Raw genomic sequence first — 16,625 nt, 5'->3', positions numbered from 1 at the left:
TCTGCAGGCCCCCGGGAATGCTGTGGGTTGCAGCTCGCTGTTGGGACCCAGAGCCTTCAGAGCAACAGCACCTGGCCCTAGGGCAGAGCAGGGACTGGTCCCAGCTCTGAAGCACCAAACTTACTGTTACACGTACCTTCTGGGGAAGGCATAATCCTTTCTGCTGAATGTCTGCCTCAACCAAAAAAAAAAAAAAAAAAAGACCAAAAAAAAGAAAACCAAACAAAAAAACCACAGAGAGAGGCTTGAGTGCTCGTCTAGTCCCATCTCCTGTTTGCTAAACAGCAAGACCATAATTTGTTTTGCTGGCATACTACTGCAGTGTCTTTGCAAAACTGGAGAGAAGCTGTGGCACTGGGTTAGAAATGAGATAGATGACATTGCCGCAGCAGGGAAGGAGCAGAAAATATCTGACATGCTTTTTCTTCCCAAGCATAAGATCTGCATCTGGGTTTAATATTAGATAGGATCACTGAGGAAGGTTGTAGTTGGCAAATTCTACCTTTTAATGACTTTAAATGACCTGTGATGTATTAGGCTCAGCAGTGTCACTCTGTAGCGGACTTCATTGTGACATTTCCTGCTTCCACTAGAATGAGGGGTCCTGATGGTGCCACTTCATCCCTATTGCTGCTTTCAGTGTGTGGTACCCTGCCATGCAGCTACAGCTGGTTTTGCTTTAAAAATATTAGTAGTCTGTCTGATATTGTGTCAATGGGACTTGATGCTCTGTAAAATGACCGCTCTGTAGAGCAAAGACACAAGTACAAGGGCAAGCTGAGTCATTGGCTGTATTTGGATGTTTTCATATACTTTTGTGGGGAAAAGGTGTGTACCTGACAGGAGGAAGGCTAATTCTTCTCTGTCAGTCAATGCAAGGCAGAAGGTCTAGTGAGAAGAGATCAGATGGGCTTGAATGAATTTTGTAATTCTGAACGTATCTAGGAAATAGAACTGAATGATGTATAGAGAACTTCTCTGTCAGTGTGGAAAATTAGAGATTTGAACAAGATGAGTTTAATACTGAAATGAAATGAGAAGAAGTTTATGATTAATAGGGTCTGGCAGAGACAGCATACTTATATATAATTTTGGAGACTTAGGAAATGATCCTTGGGTAGATGTGGGTCTGGGGGCTTAAGGGGAAAGGGGAGGAGTGGGCCCACAGGGAAGCAGAGGTGTTTCATCTCTTTGCAGTGGAAGACCCAAAAGTTTACCATAGCAGGCATAAAATGGAGGAGGTAAATCTTCCATTTCAGAAATTCAGACCATCTTTTAAAATATTTTACAAGGTGGAAAAGATAAATTAGGAGTGAATTATGTGTCGAGCTGAAACAGGATTTTGGTTCATCTCATCTTTATTCCTGCTTCTGAAGCAACTGCCCTCAGTTGTTTCAGGGCAAGACATTTTCCTTCTGTATACTTTCCTTCCAACTGAGCAGTACTGAATGCTGGACTAGGAGGCTAGATTTGCTTACCTCTGTGACAATAAACCTGTGTCCTGAAAAATCACTTTGTTACAGTCATTCATAAATGGCAAGATATGCAGATAGACAAAATTTGTCTTGTCTTACATGGCTACAGATGCAGCTCATAATCATTAAAATTACTCATTGGCCTATGAGGAGAACATAAAGAAAATTATTTTGTGGAAAGCTAACAGAAAAGGGTAAGATTCACAGCTTACTCATTATCTTCATTCTAGGCAAACAATTATCTGTTTTATTATATTCTAAGGGACTTCAGAAACTTGGGTTGTATTCTCCCACCAGGACATGGTGAGGTTCTATATATTTTACCTTCTACACTCTTACCTTGAAATTTTCCTTCAGAGTGAAAATTATTTCTCCTGTGAGCACCTTTATATTTTTTCCCTGTGTAAGAGAAAAGCCATGTGCCCATACTGATGTTTTCTGACTTACAATTGTCCATGTAAAGTCAGTAAACATGGAATAATTATTTCTAATGCAGACTTTGCAATAAGCAAGTTTTATTAGAAATGGGGAAAGTGCAACTCTGCTCTTTGCCTGTCTTTCTCCATAGTCTCATCCTAGTGCACTTCCCTTTAGGTGGCACTCCCACATTAACTTGTCTATGACCCGAACAGCTGTTTGTGATCTATCTTCTGTCTTCTGAAATATGATGGAGAGACTTAGAAATTATACTAATTGTGGTGTCCACATCCTCTCTTCATTAAAAGTTGAAAATTGCTGTTCAAATATTTCATAATCAAAAATTAATCCCAGTCTACCTGTTCCAAATCATATATTACACCCTCTGGGAATGAATCCCAAATCCCCATTACAATTTGGATGCTCTCTCCTCTGGGTATTGATTACAAATTCTGGTTATTGTTCACATACTTTGTCATAGGGGGAATTAATCTCAAGTTCCCGTCTACTGTTCTGGGACTGAAAGCTATCTATAATTAAGATTTTTCTATTAAATGGATATTGACAATGAGCTTTTTCGTCTGCATTTTTGGGGTTGTCTTCTGGCAAGCAAACTCCGTCTGAGCTCACGGAGAAATTCTTCATGCTGAGTATTCTGACCACCAATTTTCATGCCACTGGGGGTGCAGATGCTTTGCAAGAGCTGGTGGCATAACTGGACTGTTCTCTAATGTTGATGTTGGTTGAGGAGATGCAAACATTTTCACAAAGGCTGAGCAAAGTGGAGCAAATAAACAGATGAATAAAACCAGAAGAGTTGCTTTGAAATGTAGAGGAGGATGCGAGCGTGCAATTGTGAAGTGCTCTACAATTGCAAACCTTACGAAATCATAACAATCTTAGCTATGTAGAAGGGAGGAATAATTTGCTCTCCTTTTCAGCAGTGGATAGAATAAGAATGAAAATACTGTGGTGAAAAGTAGCAGTATAAAAATACTAGAGAGACAATGTATTTTTGATAGGTGAATCTGTGTTCCATCTGATTAATTTCAGGAACTTTGACTACAAAACTAACTGCTGTTATTTCCATATACATTCAGTTATTTTCCATAGAATGATGAAAAGCACATAGGAAAAAAAAAAGAACTCTTCAATTCCATAGCTGTGTCTATCTCTGTTTCTTCACGGACAGAAAATGGGATCAGAACAGCTCTGTTTTTCAGGGAATCTGGACTGTGGACATTGGTTTTGGTGTTTCAGACCCTCCACTGCTGCTAATAGACATGGTGTTTCCAGTGGCAACAGTTGTCTCATGCATTCTTTCACACATCAGAAAAGATCCCCGTTTCCTTTTTTCCCTCTCTTCTTTAGCAGTGGGCAGCCCTGCAACCTTTTGATCATACCGACTTTGTGCATTACACGACTGAACTCAGCTATGCCAAACATCCTTTTAGAAAGTTTGACATTTGTGCCATTTGAAAAACGGGAGGGAGAGAAGAGGAGAGAGGGGGAAGAATGAATCCTGGCGGCTTCCTCCTGCCCTTTTGATTAAGAGTGCAGTAAGTCAGCAGAAGAGGTGGGACTTCTAACAAGGAGGCGGGGGTGTGAGCTGGTTGTGATCTGTGATGTATGCACAGGCATGCACAAGGAGGAAAGGAAAGAAAAAGACAGAAGACAGACAATCAGAAATTACTACCAGAAATTAAATAACTGATGCAAAGTTTATGGTGACAAGCAAAGGGACAAGATGAGACAAAGGAAAACAGCCTTTGGTACTATCCTAAAACTGGTGAGGGAAGTTCATCTTAGGAACTTCCAAGGGCCCCCCTTAAGACCTAATAATTTTAATTTTGTAACACATATGTGTCTGTTCACTACTTTGCACCTGCTGTTTTCTGTGCATATTCTATTCTGCTTTTTTCTGTTCTACGATAAATTTTGTGCAATCATTAATACTTCCAGTTTTTCTAGATTTTTGCCCACCTCTGCTGTCCCAGCGTTCGAGATGGTGCAGAGTTTATGGAACTGGAACATCTGTTCATATGTTGGCATGCAAAGGGAACAGGGACAAGGCTTATTATGTGTTCTATTGTTTGCAAACTGAGGAAGGGCTTTGCATAAGTTCATAGCAACTTCACAGCTTGGGCACTTGGGCTTCTCTGTGTGCTTCGGACATTATCCCAACCAACACTGAACTTCAGTCTTCAGACTGAAGGTCATCTCTGCTGAGGTACATGAAGGCCTTTGTAAAAAGGAAATGCAGAGGTTTTTTGCATCTTCCTTCAGTTTAATCAGTGCTGGCCTTTGCTGAAGATTACTGGACTGAAGAGTGAAATGCTGTGTTAGTGTTTTGTGATAGCTCCTCAGATATTATTTTTTTAAAAGAGGGAAAGAAAGGAGAAAGGAAAAGGGCTATGTGAGGAGAAATAACAGGCCAGAATAGGCAGTAACATTGGACAGGCTCTTTAAAAGTCCTGAAGAAAGAGTACCAGCTGTTTTAAAGTAAGTTTGCAATGATGTGTAAAATATTTCTCTGTGTGAAAATCCATATTGATTTTCTTTTGCTTTGTTTGTATAGAAATTGTTCTCAGAATAGAAAGGCTTTGACATTTTGCCTTCTCCTGTCCTTAATAAGTCATTTGTGTCGTCCCCTCCTACACACACATGTGCTCTGTCTTCTCCCTGGCTGTTGGAAAAGGATGGCAACTTGCTGCCTCATCTGGATTAATGGATAATGGTGTTGGAGACCCTGCTACAACTCTGGTGGTCATGGCATCTGTGATGGGAGGGAGGACATGCTTTGGGTGTTGACAAGAGTGGTTAACACAAATGGCTGATACAGTTAATTCCTAAATGAGCTGGAGGTTAACATCGGAGTCCTTGCAGTTGTTTCCACTTGGCTTCACATACAAAAAGGCAACTTTGTTTTTTGGTTGGGTTTTTTTTTTCCCTTTGGCAAAGGTTGATGCAAGTAATCTGACTGGTAAAATTATGTGAAAACAAGCACCTCTTGAACACTGTACATGCTAGTCCCTGTTCTTATGGTAAGATTTTATAGATGCTGTGGTGAGCAAAGACTCATATGGCCAGAGAGGGAACTAAGGAGAACAGTTTTCAGTCAGAAGAACATTGACTCTTCTGCAGCAATAATCACAGAATCATAGAATGGTTTGGGTTTGAAGGGGTCTCTAGATCACCTAATTGCAACACTTCTGCCACGGGCAGGGACACCTTCTACTGGACCCAGTTGCTCAAAGCCCCATCGAGCCTGGTTTTCAACGCTTTCAGGGAGGGACTAATGTATCTGGGCAACCTGTGCCACTGCCTGACTAGCCTCATCATAGAGGATTCTTCCTCATATCAATTTAAATCTACACTCTCTCAGTTTAAAGCCATTACCCTCTGACCTATTACTTTATGCCCTTGTAAAAAGTCCCTCACCATCTTTTTTGTCAGCCCCATTTAGGGGAGAAGACTGCTTTGAGGTCTCCACAGAGCTTCCTCTTCTCTGGGCTGAACAACCCCAGCTCTTTCAGTCTGCCATCACAGAAGTGCTCCAGCCCTCTGAACATCTTCATGGCTCTCCTCTTGACTTGTTCCAATGGAGTGGAAAACCACAGAGTCGTGCTGCTTGGTTTTCTTAGAGCACTCCCATTGCTTGCCAGGGTGCTGTCAGCTTCCCCAGATTTTCTTGCAGCAGGCCTGGCTGTTATGGTGTCCCCATCTTCCATTTCCCTGCTCCTGGTGTCAGACTGCTGTGCTTCTGAGGTGGGAGGAGGCAGCCAGCGAGGAGCTGGCAGTGTTGGTGCTCACCCCACTTGCTGTCATTGCATTGAAGACAAATCCTACGGGACAGCCCAGGGCAGTGGGGGCAGTAAAGCCTTGCAGGAATCCTTAGCTGTGGGAAAGAGGGAGAAAATGACTCTGGGAGCCCCACCTACAAGTGGCTCTGTGCAGAAGGAGTCACAGAAGCTGTATTTTTAACACGGTTGGGTATAAATGACCCATTTTTACCTCTGCATACATCATCTGCATCATCCCTTCACTTCCTTCCTCTTTAAGTGATGTGTTATGCATAGATTTGTCATTTACACTCCAACTGCATTTTGCATTATTACATTTTAATGATATTTGAAGTTCTTGCATACATATTTGAGTTCCTGATATAAATGAAAAAAGAGAAATAATCAGCATACTTGGTTTATCTCATGGCATAAAAATGTTCTATCATAACTTTGGCAATTTCTTGACTAAGATCAAGCACAAGATCAAATACTAAGAGAGGATCCAAGTACATCTCTCTATCTCAATGTCTCTAAAGTTAGGGTTGTTCAAAGCCAACAGCTCAATTTCGCAGTTTGGCACCATGTGTACCTCAGATCAAAAATATTTAACCAACTCTCTCCCTTCAGCTTTGTAACTTGTGGTTTGGGTTAAAATGAAACAGAGGTCTGAGTGGTCCTTGACTCTCACTATTTTTTGTAAGTGAACATCTCACTTACAAACAAAGCATATTGGCTTTGTTTGAGGATGCTCTGCATGATCCAGAGGGTCTAACCTCCTCCATCCCATATCTCATGCAGACTTACAATCTGTTATAATCTATTAGGAATCTTGAGGCTTGAGGGCAGAATTTTGTGTAGGGATAAAAGATGCTTTCATGTTGGTGCTATGGGATATTTTTTTTTTTTTTTAATTCTTTCTCTCATTTTCCCTTTCATGAAAATTCATTAATCTGTGACATTTAAAGACTCTGTCTGAGAGGTGTCTGGAGCAGCGGCCGGCTGCATACATCAATAGTTTCTCAGAGTCTGGCACTCTGTCAATATTTGGGGGCCTCAGTAGCAGCACTTAAATGCACTGCCTGCCTGCCGTCACGCTCCTAGCGCGCCCGGGAGAGTCTGAGTGAGGGGATATTAGCACGACGAGTCCTTTCACTACTGGCAACACTTTAGAGACAAACTGCTTGGTAGGTATCTCTCCTCTTCCCTCCCCTCCTGTTTTCTGGCATGTCTGCTTTGTTTATCTGATGTGATTTATGTATTTACACACAAATATGCATCCTGTGAGGGGGCATCATAAATCCTGAGGCTAGAGGTGGTATTATGGCATTATCTATGTAACAATGGAAATGGGCTGAAGCTGGATTTGGACCCAGAACCAGATTAAGCTTGGGTTGACTTCTGGGCCAGTTGAGTCAGGAACAGAGTTTTGTTTGGATTTCATGGTGCCAAAATCTTTAGAGTTCAGTTCCAAATAATGAGGATCTTGGACTAAAATATTACAGGAAGTGCTACTGTGGCAGTATTTCAACCAGCTCCAAACCAGAAGTGGAAAACAAGCCATTTCAAGACTTGGGTTCTATTCAAATCAAAACTGTTACAGCAGGTTCAGAATCCAGACCTTCTGTTCCTTTTTTAATCCTATCCCACTGCATAAATTGGATTCACAGCTGAATATTACTCTGGATTATCCATGAAACCTCCCTTCTCAGAGTTAAGAAAACCAGGGAAGCAAAATGCAACATTTTATTTGTTTCTCTGGTGGAATGGGAAGTACAGTAAAATAAATTTGAGTTCACAGATGTTTATTGATATCCTCCTTCCCCCTTTTGTTTGGTTGGAGCATTATGGCTAGAGAGCAATCACTGTATTTTATGATACAGCCATGTTTATTTTCTCTTTACCCGTTGTGCTTATTATGTCTTGCTTATTATGTTACTGGATATGGCTCTTGAAACCAGGTTGTCTAGAGAAGTGAAAGGCCACGGTGTCTGGAAGTTTGCATTGGCTTCTTAGAGTTGACTTCTGGACAGAAATCAGGCCATGAAACTCTGTCTGAATCTTTCCATTTCTAGGTCTCCTCAGAATACTATTTTTTTCAAGCTATTTTATACCATATATACTAAAAGGAGATTAAGGGATAGAGGCAAAGTAAGCCCCTCATTATGAACATTTTCCTGACTGAATTTTGGGACCAAATTCTTAGACAAATATATCTGAATCAGAAGATCTCTGAAACCACTTCCTTATCTTTCCTACTTTGCAAGTCCTGTAACACCAGCCAGTGCTCCTTAGCTGTGACCTCCAGCACATCCTCCAATGCTATTGGACAACTTCTTCATCCTTTTCCAATAATGTTCAAAAACCTTTTTTTCAACAAACTTTCCCTGGTAGCACCTGCAAAAATTTGGCACGATAACAAAATAGACAAAATTATCGTGTTGTACCTACCTTACAAGAGTAAGTTGGCAGCAAAAATAGCTAACTACCATTTCTCGATAATTTCTTTGCTTGTTTTAGCGCTGTCTCATCTGCTGCCTTTATCTTGATTTTTCCCTTACTCTGACTACAGCTGCGTCTGATCTCCATTTTCCTGTTTGTGTCCCAGAGCACCTGCAGTTATAGAGTATTTTGTCACCTGTTGAAAAAAAAGGAAAACCCTGTGAAAGTTTACAAATGTTTCTGCAGAGGCAGTGAGTAACAAGGGATGCATTTATCCCTGCTTCAGGCCGAGCAGCAGTGAGAAAATAAACAGGCTGAAGGTTTCTGAGCATGCTGGAGATGCATCTGGCTAGATGGCAGCAATGGCCAATAAGTGCAGTCAATCGACAGGGAGGAGGATTTATTTTTAATGACAATCATTTCTCCTGTAGTATGGTGGGGGGCACACATGTATGCTGAGGGGAGTGGTGGCCTGCAGGTGCTGCCCTTGGGCAGAGCAGGCCTGCCTTGGCACCGTCCAGCTCGGGCTGTTCTCTCCCAGCCCCTCGCAGGAGCTGTGGCTGAGCTGCAGCCTCGGGGCTGGGAAATGGCACTGGGGTCTCCTGGAGCTGAGCAGCAGCCCCAGGCATGGAGAAAACTGGCATGAGGTTAAAGCTGCCATGGGAGTCCAGGACTCTGGGGGCACCCGCGATCAGGCCCCGAGGGCAGGAATTCTCGTCCCATGTGCTCCACAGTTCCTTCCTCCTCAGAGCGCGCTTTGCGCTGCCTTTCACACCCTCAGCAGAGGAGCACGCGAGCTCAGCGTAACCCACACACCTTGTGTACCCAGGGAGTACATCTCAAGGCATAATGGGGCACATTTGAATTCTGTCCCCAGTGTTTCAAAAACGTGACTGACTTTATTGTCAGTGACAGCCATGTATGCTCTGAGAAGCCTCCCCACCCCCAGCCCCGAGTGCTCTGTGTTGAAGAGTTCATAGTATCGCAGTCCTTTCTGTTTCTATGGTATTTATTTTCCAACAAGTTCCAGTTGTCTTTCAACTAGGCAGTCTAGCCTTGTGAGATGCATGGGGTCCTCAAAAGAGAGGCAGGCACACCTCTTCCCTGCAGTCCCACGGCTGTTTCCACCTCTCTGCAGATACTGAACTTTCATTTCCCATTCCTGCTGGTGACAATTGTGTGCCTAAAGCCCTGCACAGGGAATTTGAAGGTTGCCTGTGAGGCTTTCCACTTTTTCAAGTTCTTTCAATCCAACTAGTCTTCCTTCCCTGGAGGGAAGAGAGGATTTGTCCCCAAACAATGGGGGTACAAAAGTGCTGAGGGGATCTTGGGTTTCAGGCTTCATTCATTACATGTCCCTGTTGGTTCCTGGTAGCTGTAAACGAGATGCTTTCTTTGAGTCCTGAAATTGATGAAGCAAGAAAAATCCAGGCTTGCTGTCCGTTCATATTTTACATCTATTAATAAGTAATTAATTAAAAAAGAAACTGATGTTCCCATGATGGGTTGCTAAATATATGCAAGTGCAACTATTGGCATTAAAAAGAGATTTGACTGCAGTTGAGGAGTTATTTATATTTTAGTAAATCATGCAGGCCCCAGCTGAGATGAGCAGTCTCATCATTGTTTCAGGCGCTGCACAGACCTGCTGTAGGAGGTGCATGTAACCCCAACAAACTCAGAGACTGCAGAGACAAACTGTGGGCAGAGACCACCATAAAGAAATCAAATAATAACTCACCTTGGGTGCAAAGATGGGGGCTGTATCAAGAAGAGAATGCACATCCCCTGTTTCCCTATTCTTTCATTAAGTCAAGAGCTGGTTGACTCACAATTCAGCCCTTAGATTTAAATCTGGGTAAAACTGTTGAATTAAATTTTTAATTTGCTGAAAGATGCTCACCTCAGATATGGATTAAGCAAAATTATGCAAGGAAAAAAAGATAAACTAAGAAGAAAATAAAAGTTATGGAAAGCCAGAAGATTTTGTTTTGATATTTCTAAACAAGGTTTCTGGTTTTGTTTTGATATTTCTGAACAAGGTTTCTGGTTTTTTTTTTGAGACTTAGTCAATTTTAATTGAAATATATTGAACACAAACAAAAAAACTAACCCGTTTCTTTAAACACATAGGTGATTTTTGTTTGGGTTGGTTTTTTTTTTTCTCCTTTCCATGTTCTCCGTTTGGTCAGCTAGCCAAATAAATCAGCTATTTGCACAACTGTAGTTCTAATTAGAATGTTGGGCCCTGGGGACTTGGGCTATATATTTCAATACAGTACATATTTATAATAGCAAGTACCCTGCCTGGTACTCCATATATAATAATAGCAAGCAGTCAAGTGCACTGGGGAGATGGGGGCACTAGGGAAGACCCAGTGCCTTTTAGCTCTTCAGATTTTTACTTGCAGTGGTAGTTATATTTTGGAGGGTATTGCTTACAAGATAAAATTTGCATTTATTTGAGCAACTCACAAATGAGATTCACTGCAAAGCTATCATTAAAGGGAAATAATGCAGAAGAAGGAACAAAGGATACGTTCTCAGCCAAGGCTGACATGTAGACACTTTCAGAGATCCTTGACGCCATAGGAAAAATGCTGTTTTCACACTCTACCGTGACCTCCCAAAATCCTGAAAACCACGCAGTTACGTACAGGGGCTGCTCATAAAGTGCTGTGACTGTTCAGTTGTATCTTTCTCTATTTGGAGTGTTTCTACCTTGCAAGCAGTGTAGTCATTTCTGTGATCATTCCTGTCTAGAAGCAGTTTCCTCTGTTCCAGTTCAAAGCTACAGAGCCCATTTTCTGTGAATGGCTTCCAAGGAAGAGGACTCTGGCATCAGGTATTCCTGATGTGGTGTTTGCTTGTGCAAGTTTGGCCACTCTACTGTAGCTAGCTGGTAGGAGCTGAAGGAGTCATTTGAAGTTTGGCTGTATGTTACTCTTCCTCATCTTTTAACTGAGCTGGTTTGGTGTTTTCTCCTTTTGCATGTGTCCATGAGCAATAAACCCATACATTTATTCAGCCTTATAACCAAGTTAGAGAAGCTCTAATAGTAGAGGGGGAGATGTTTTGTTCCCAACACAGCCAGTGTGGTATTCATGCTGCTTTTTCTTGCAGTACAGCCTGAGCTCTGGCACCCAGGGCACTCTGCCACCCTGTCTGCAGTGCCTCATGCTGTGATTTGGCAGTGGTGATGCTCCCTCCAGGTGATTTCTCTGCAGTGTGCAGGGCCAATGCTGGTTTTGGTGCTGCTCCAGTCCCAGCTGAAGGGCTCAGGTGTACTTCTCATATGATCTTCATGTAATGAGACAGACTTCTTCCTATGAACCTGTAGTGGGTGTGTGGGGAAGGAATATGCCTTTGGATTGCTAGGCCTTGACTGCCAAGTCAAAATTTACACAAGTTACAGAATTTTCTGAGTTGGGAGGGGCCCAAAAGGATCATCGAGTCCAACTCTTAAGTGAATGGCCCACACAGGGATTAAACCCACAATCTAGGTATTACTAGCACTATACTCTAACCAGCTGGCCTAATCTCAAGGTCAAGTCCTTCAAGATTAGGATCAGGCTTTCTAGTGGAGAATTCTTCAAGTTTCACTTTCCCTTGACTGAAGAGTTGTCACTGCACCAGTCTTGGTCTGATGGTTCAGCTGCAGAATGACACCCAACTAGGGAGCCATGGATAAAATCTAAGAAATGAGACTTGACCAAGCCCTCTCTGACTCCCCACAAGTATGCTTTGATGAGGTTGGCTTTATGCGGACTTCTGGAAACTTATTTTGACGTCTGTGAGGGCCTCATATTATTTAGTCCTTACCTTCAGAAGTCTGGGACATTACTGGACAAAACAAAGGTCTGCTCCAAGCTGTCAGATTTCTTTCTCCGTTACCTCCCAGCTGCCCCATTTAATATATGGCTGATGGTGAATATCTGAGGGTGAATAAAGCACTGAAACAGGTTGTTGAGAGAGGTGATGGGTGCCCCATCCCTGGAACTATTCAAGGTCAGATTGGACAGAGTTCTGAGCAAGCTGATCTGGTTGAAGAGAGGGGTCCCTGCTCATTTTAGGAGGGTTGGACTAGATGACCTTTAAGGGTCCCTTCCAACTCAGACAATTCTATGATTATAATTCTATGGTAGGTACCATGGGATTCAAGATAAGTGAGAATGTGGTAGGAAAAAAGGTAGATAAGATGGGTGAGACTTGACATGGGGAGCTGAAAGTAGGCTGCAATATACAGGAGGGTGGGCAGGCATTTTTCCTTAGTACATAACTTGGAATCATGCATATAGGGGTCTGCCTCTACTAGTCTTTCTTTGTTCTGGAACTCCACTGTTAGATTCCAGTGGTCCTAGCACTCAACCCAAACATTCCCATGAAAAAGAAACACAGGTCCTCCTGATGTTGCTGCCAGTGGCCTGGGGTACAAAATTGTGGAGAAGTGAAATTTTTATTTCTGGTTGTTACTGTTCTCATTGTGCGCTTACTGCTACAGTACCAAGCAAAGGTTTGTCTAGACCAGAGCTCAGGGCTACTTATTTTCCTCATAATCCATTTCCTTTTGCCAACAGCAGTGGCTTATGTGGCTAAGTCAGAAGGGAATGCTCCCATCACAGGCAGCCTCTTTTCTATGATCTTCATTAAGCTTTGGGCCATTAACTCAAGATGCGTGATTATTTTGTTTGTTCGAACAGCAAGACAAGCAGAGTCCCCTCTGAGTGTTTCTTTCAAGCAAACCAGCATGACTGAAAACTGGGAGCTTGCCAGAAAGCGTTACGTGAAATAGTAGTGGCAGGTTCATCTTAGTGTGGGCGGAGAGGGAGCGATGTACCCTCTCTTTTACTACTTCAAACATGCAGTGTCCATATGCCATAGTTGAGTTGGTTTATGGATGGAGAATGAAGGATACTACTCCATCTCCTTCGTGCAAACACTGTGTGAGTGCTGTGGAATATAGAATCCTAGGGATATGAGTATCAGCTGTTGCTGCAGTCCAAACACACAGCATCAGCAGAATGCTATAGACAGTACCGTTTTCCTCCTTTATATTTAGTGTTAGTACACAGAGCCAAATACTAAAAGGGGGGTGGGTGGGTCACATGATGAAATTAATACCATTAATTATTTAGAAACAATCAAAGGAAATACAAGACATCTGGCTTTAAGCCCAAACAACTCATGGCACTGCTGTTGCCTTGTAACCTCATCAGCTCTCAGTCCAGTCATCTCTCTTCTTTCATTATGAGCACAGGAGATGCTTCCCCCCTACTCCCCCTTCCTCACCCCTCTTTCCTGCCTTATTTCTGGCAGCTTGGAACACAGATCACAAGAAAGAACTATATAGTTTACTGATTTTGTGTGTATAAACCCTGATTAGTTCTGTGGTGAAAAGGCATCCCCCCACATCCCCACGCTATACAATAGTGTTTGATTAGCAGTGTGTTGCAGACATAGGTCACATTTTTTCTCCTCATCCTGATATTGGGGAGTAGCTGCTGTAGGAGGAAAAGGCACTGTTGGTGCTGTAGTGCTAAAAGTCATCAAGCACACGTGTTGCAGTAGGCTGTGCACAACATGCCGTGAGAGACGGTTCCTGCCCTGAAAAGGAGAAGCTCCACGTAGGCAAAAAACGGGAGCAGAGCAAACATCACAGCAAATGGAGGCGTTGTGCCCATGATTCTGCAAGAGGACTGTGGCAGACGCAGTCCACTGGCCTTGGCATTCACCTCCCCCTGGCTGAAGCCAGTGGTCTTATCCTTCATAGCCGTGGCCCAGGGTTTTTCCATCAGACTGGTCTTTCAGTGGAAATGCTTTTTCTTGAAATGAAAATTTTCTTGGGGAATAACTGTTTTACCCAAGAAAAGTCAAATAAATATTTGCTAACTGCTGGTTCTGAAAGACTCATTACTCTTTTTTTGTCCCTCCTTTTTCCAGGTAGTTGAAGACAAAATTCTGTTTTGGTTATCTGAGGGGTGTATTTTTGTGGAAAGCCCTTCTCATGAGGAAAAAAGACACACTTCACTAATTCTTCCAGCTTAAGAATAGAACATTTTGAGGTCCTTTTCCCTCAAGTGATTAAATCATCATGATAAGATAGTTCCATATTCTCTTCAGCTCAGTCTTTCTTAGTATAGATGTTTTAATACAGTTTCATTATGAGGGTCTCATGTTCCATAGACAAATGGAAGTACTTACAACTTCCTGAAATGTTTTTATCAGGGCAAAGCAAGGTTTTTGCTGGTCATTCTGCTTTTCTCTGCGTCGGTCAATGTGGGCCCATTTGATGGCTCAAATGCTGATGTATTGAAATCATTCTCATTACATCTTTGTCTGTGGAGAAGCACTTTCATTTTCTTTCTTTTCTTGATTTAATACGAAAAGCATAGATTCACTGACTGTTCTCTTAATGGTTGTTGGGACTTGCTTTGGAGAGCTCTTCTTTTATGAAAATGCTGAGACTTCTGTCACAGTAAGCATCTCCTGACAGTCTTTACCTGCTCTTGACTATTATTTTGAAGATGCACATTCCCAATTATCTGTGAAAAAGTATTGAAATATGCTTTCTTGGTTCTGGGAAGCTTGCTTTAGACTCCTGCTCTCTATTATTTGTAGTATTCCATAGCCTACTCTTGTCCTCAGGAAACGATGGCATCAGTTGAACATATTGGGTGTGATTTTTTGAAATATGCAGTTACCCACATTTGGTTCTTTCTGCATTCAATGTGTGTTAACACTACCTTCAACAAAGGCAGAGTTAGGCCTATGCAGAAGGCTTTAAAAACTGAAAATGAAACCCACCTCTTGCACTCTGGGCTATTTGCAGGCAAGAACATATGTTATGAGTGCTTCTGCTGCTTTTCAGGGTGTTTGTTAAAGGTGCTTAGACTCTTCTCTCAGTAATGGAGTAATTAGTTTTGATGCTATGATAGATTTGTTTCTTTTTCTAAGTGTATCACGTAAAGGTATTTTATCTCCTGGAACTAAATGTAAACAAAAATTCTAATAAACTAAAAAAACCCCAAACAAAAAAACCAAAAAATGCTGGTTAAAAAACCCCACAACCTCTTAGATGAAGCTGTTCCAAGGTTTTGTTTATTTGTTTCCTTATACTAAAGCCAGTACTTTTTATTTTGTTTTCCTTAGATGTAGTCATTAAGTACAGTTTCTTGTTTACATAAAACTTACAGTTTTATTTTCCTTTTTTCTTCTCTCCTTTCTCTTTTCCCTTTCCTGACATCTGCATCGCATGTTGATGTCAAGAGCAGCAGTGGTTGGCAGTTTTCCTCAACTTTGCAAGAGAGAGAGAGATTGTGTTGGAATGAAACCTTGCTCTGCGTACAACCTGCTTGAGATGCAGCATTGAAAGGTATAATCTCATTTTCTGTCTTGAAACCAGAGATGAAAACCACAAACAGGTAGAAATCTCGGTGCCAAACCACCTGTTGAGTTGCAGCCGAAAAGCCTTTGGCAATACTTTCCTCACTGTATCCAGTTGGAACAGTTACATGGCTGATTCCCACAGTATCTGTCTGTACCTGCGAGTTTGGTAAAGAGGCTAATTCATTGGAGAAGATTGGGATTGAAATTCAGTTAGAGCTAGCATGGCAAAGAATCTTCTGCTATTAGTCTTGCTTTTTGCCTGGAGTAGCATGCATCGCTCGTACAACTCAGTTCAGAATTGAAAATACCAATCCTGAAGTCACATGCTGTGTATTAGAGAGAAAAATGAGATTTGTTGAAACAGCTTTGTGTGGAGTCCAGATCTGCAATAGCATGATATCCTGGAGGTCACAATTGAGGTGACTGGATGAAACTGTGAAGACAAAAGTTGTGAAATACCCTGCCGGCAGCATCAGTGCTTCATCTTTTGAGGGTATTACAATTCAGAAAACCACTTGAAATCGAGTTAAAATGCTGTCCTTGAACTGCTACACATATGCTCCCTGTGACATACGCATTACAGAAACAGCCACTGTGTTTTATTATGGCATTACAATTTTGGACTCCACCCACAAAAATTAATAACATTCTTCAAACAAGAGTGATGTAGGATGCTGACACATTTAAGCCCATATGTTCTTGGACTTGTGTCCTCCAGTGCATGAGAGAACAAGAAATCCCATAATTTTTCTTATTTCCTGTAAAGCCATGCTGGTAAACTAGTAGAATATAAGTGCTGGCAGGCTGGCAGGATTTGGACCATGAATAGCTGAACAGTAGAGCCATATTTTATAGTTTTACATGCTCTTATATGTCCTATTCTCTTAGTGGTACTAGTTGACTTTCATGGGTTTGCACAACCATAATTTAGAACAGATTTGCGCCATGCTATTTATATTTGTGCAGATTGCCTCATGTTTGTGAAACAATTATTTCCTGTGGATCTGTAGCATTGTCCAGTGTTGCGGAATGCTTTCATATGTATATATGACTGGTTAAAACATGAAATGTGTTTTGAAGCAACATGACAAAGAGCAGTAAAATCTGCACAGTAACTGAGCTT

The 16,625-nt window shown here is 41.9% G+C and overlaps 1 protein-coding gene across 20 annotated transcripts in view; it reads left to right on the top strand.

The window, feature by feature from the left end:
• Positions 1-16,625, top strand: part of ZBTB20 (zinc finger and BTB domain containing 20) — a 474,683-nt gene that overhangs the window by 296,548 nt on the left and 161,510 nt on the right. For 18 of the 20 annotated variants that reach the window (XM_063148336.1, XM_063148332.1, XM_063148339.1 and 15 more), the window contains one exon: positions 15,388-15,488. The exons of the other annotated variants lie outside the window; for them this stretch is intronic. The gene's annotated coding sequence lies outside the window, so the exon portion shown is untranslated. The remainder of the gene's footprint in view (positions 1-15,387; positions 15,489-16,625) is intronic. 20 annotated transcript variants of the gene reach the window in all.

The sequence above is a fragment of the Melospiza melodia genome, chromosome 2 (assembly GCF_035770615.1).
Source record: "Melospiza melodia melodia isolate bMelMel2 chromosome 2, bMelMel2.pri, whole genome shotgun sequence".
NCBI lineage: Eukaryota > Metazoa > Chordata > Aves > Passeriformes > Passerellidae > Melospiza > Melospiza melodia.
Note: the sequence above shows the minus strand (reverse complement) of the source record. Positions and strands in the feature narration are given on the sequence as shown.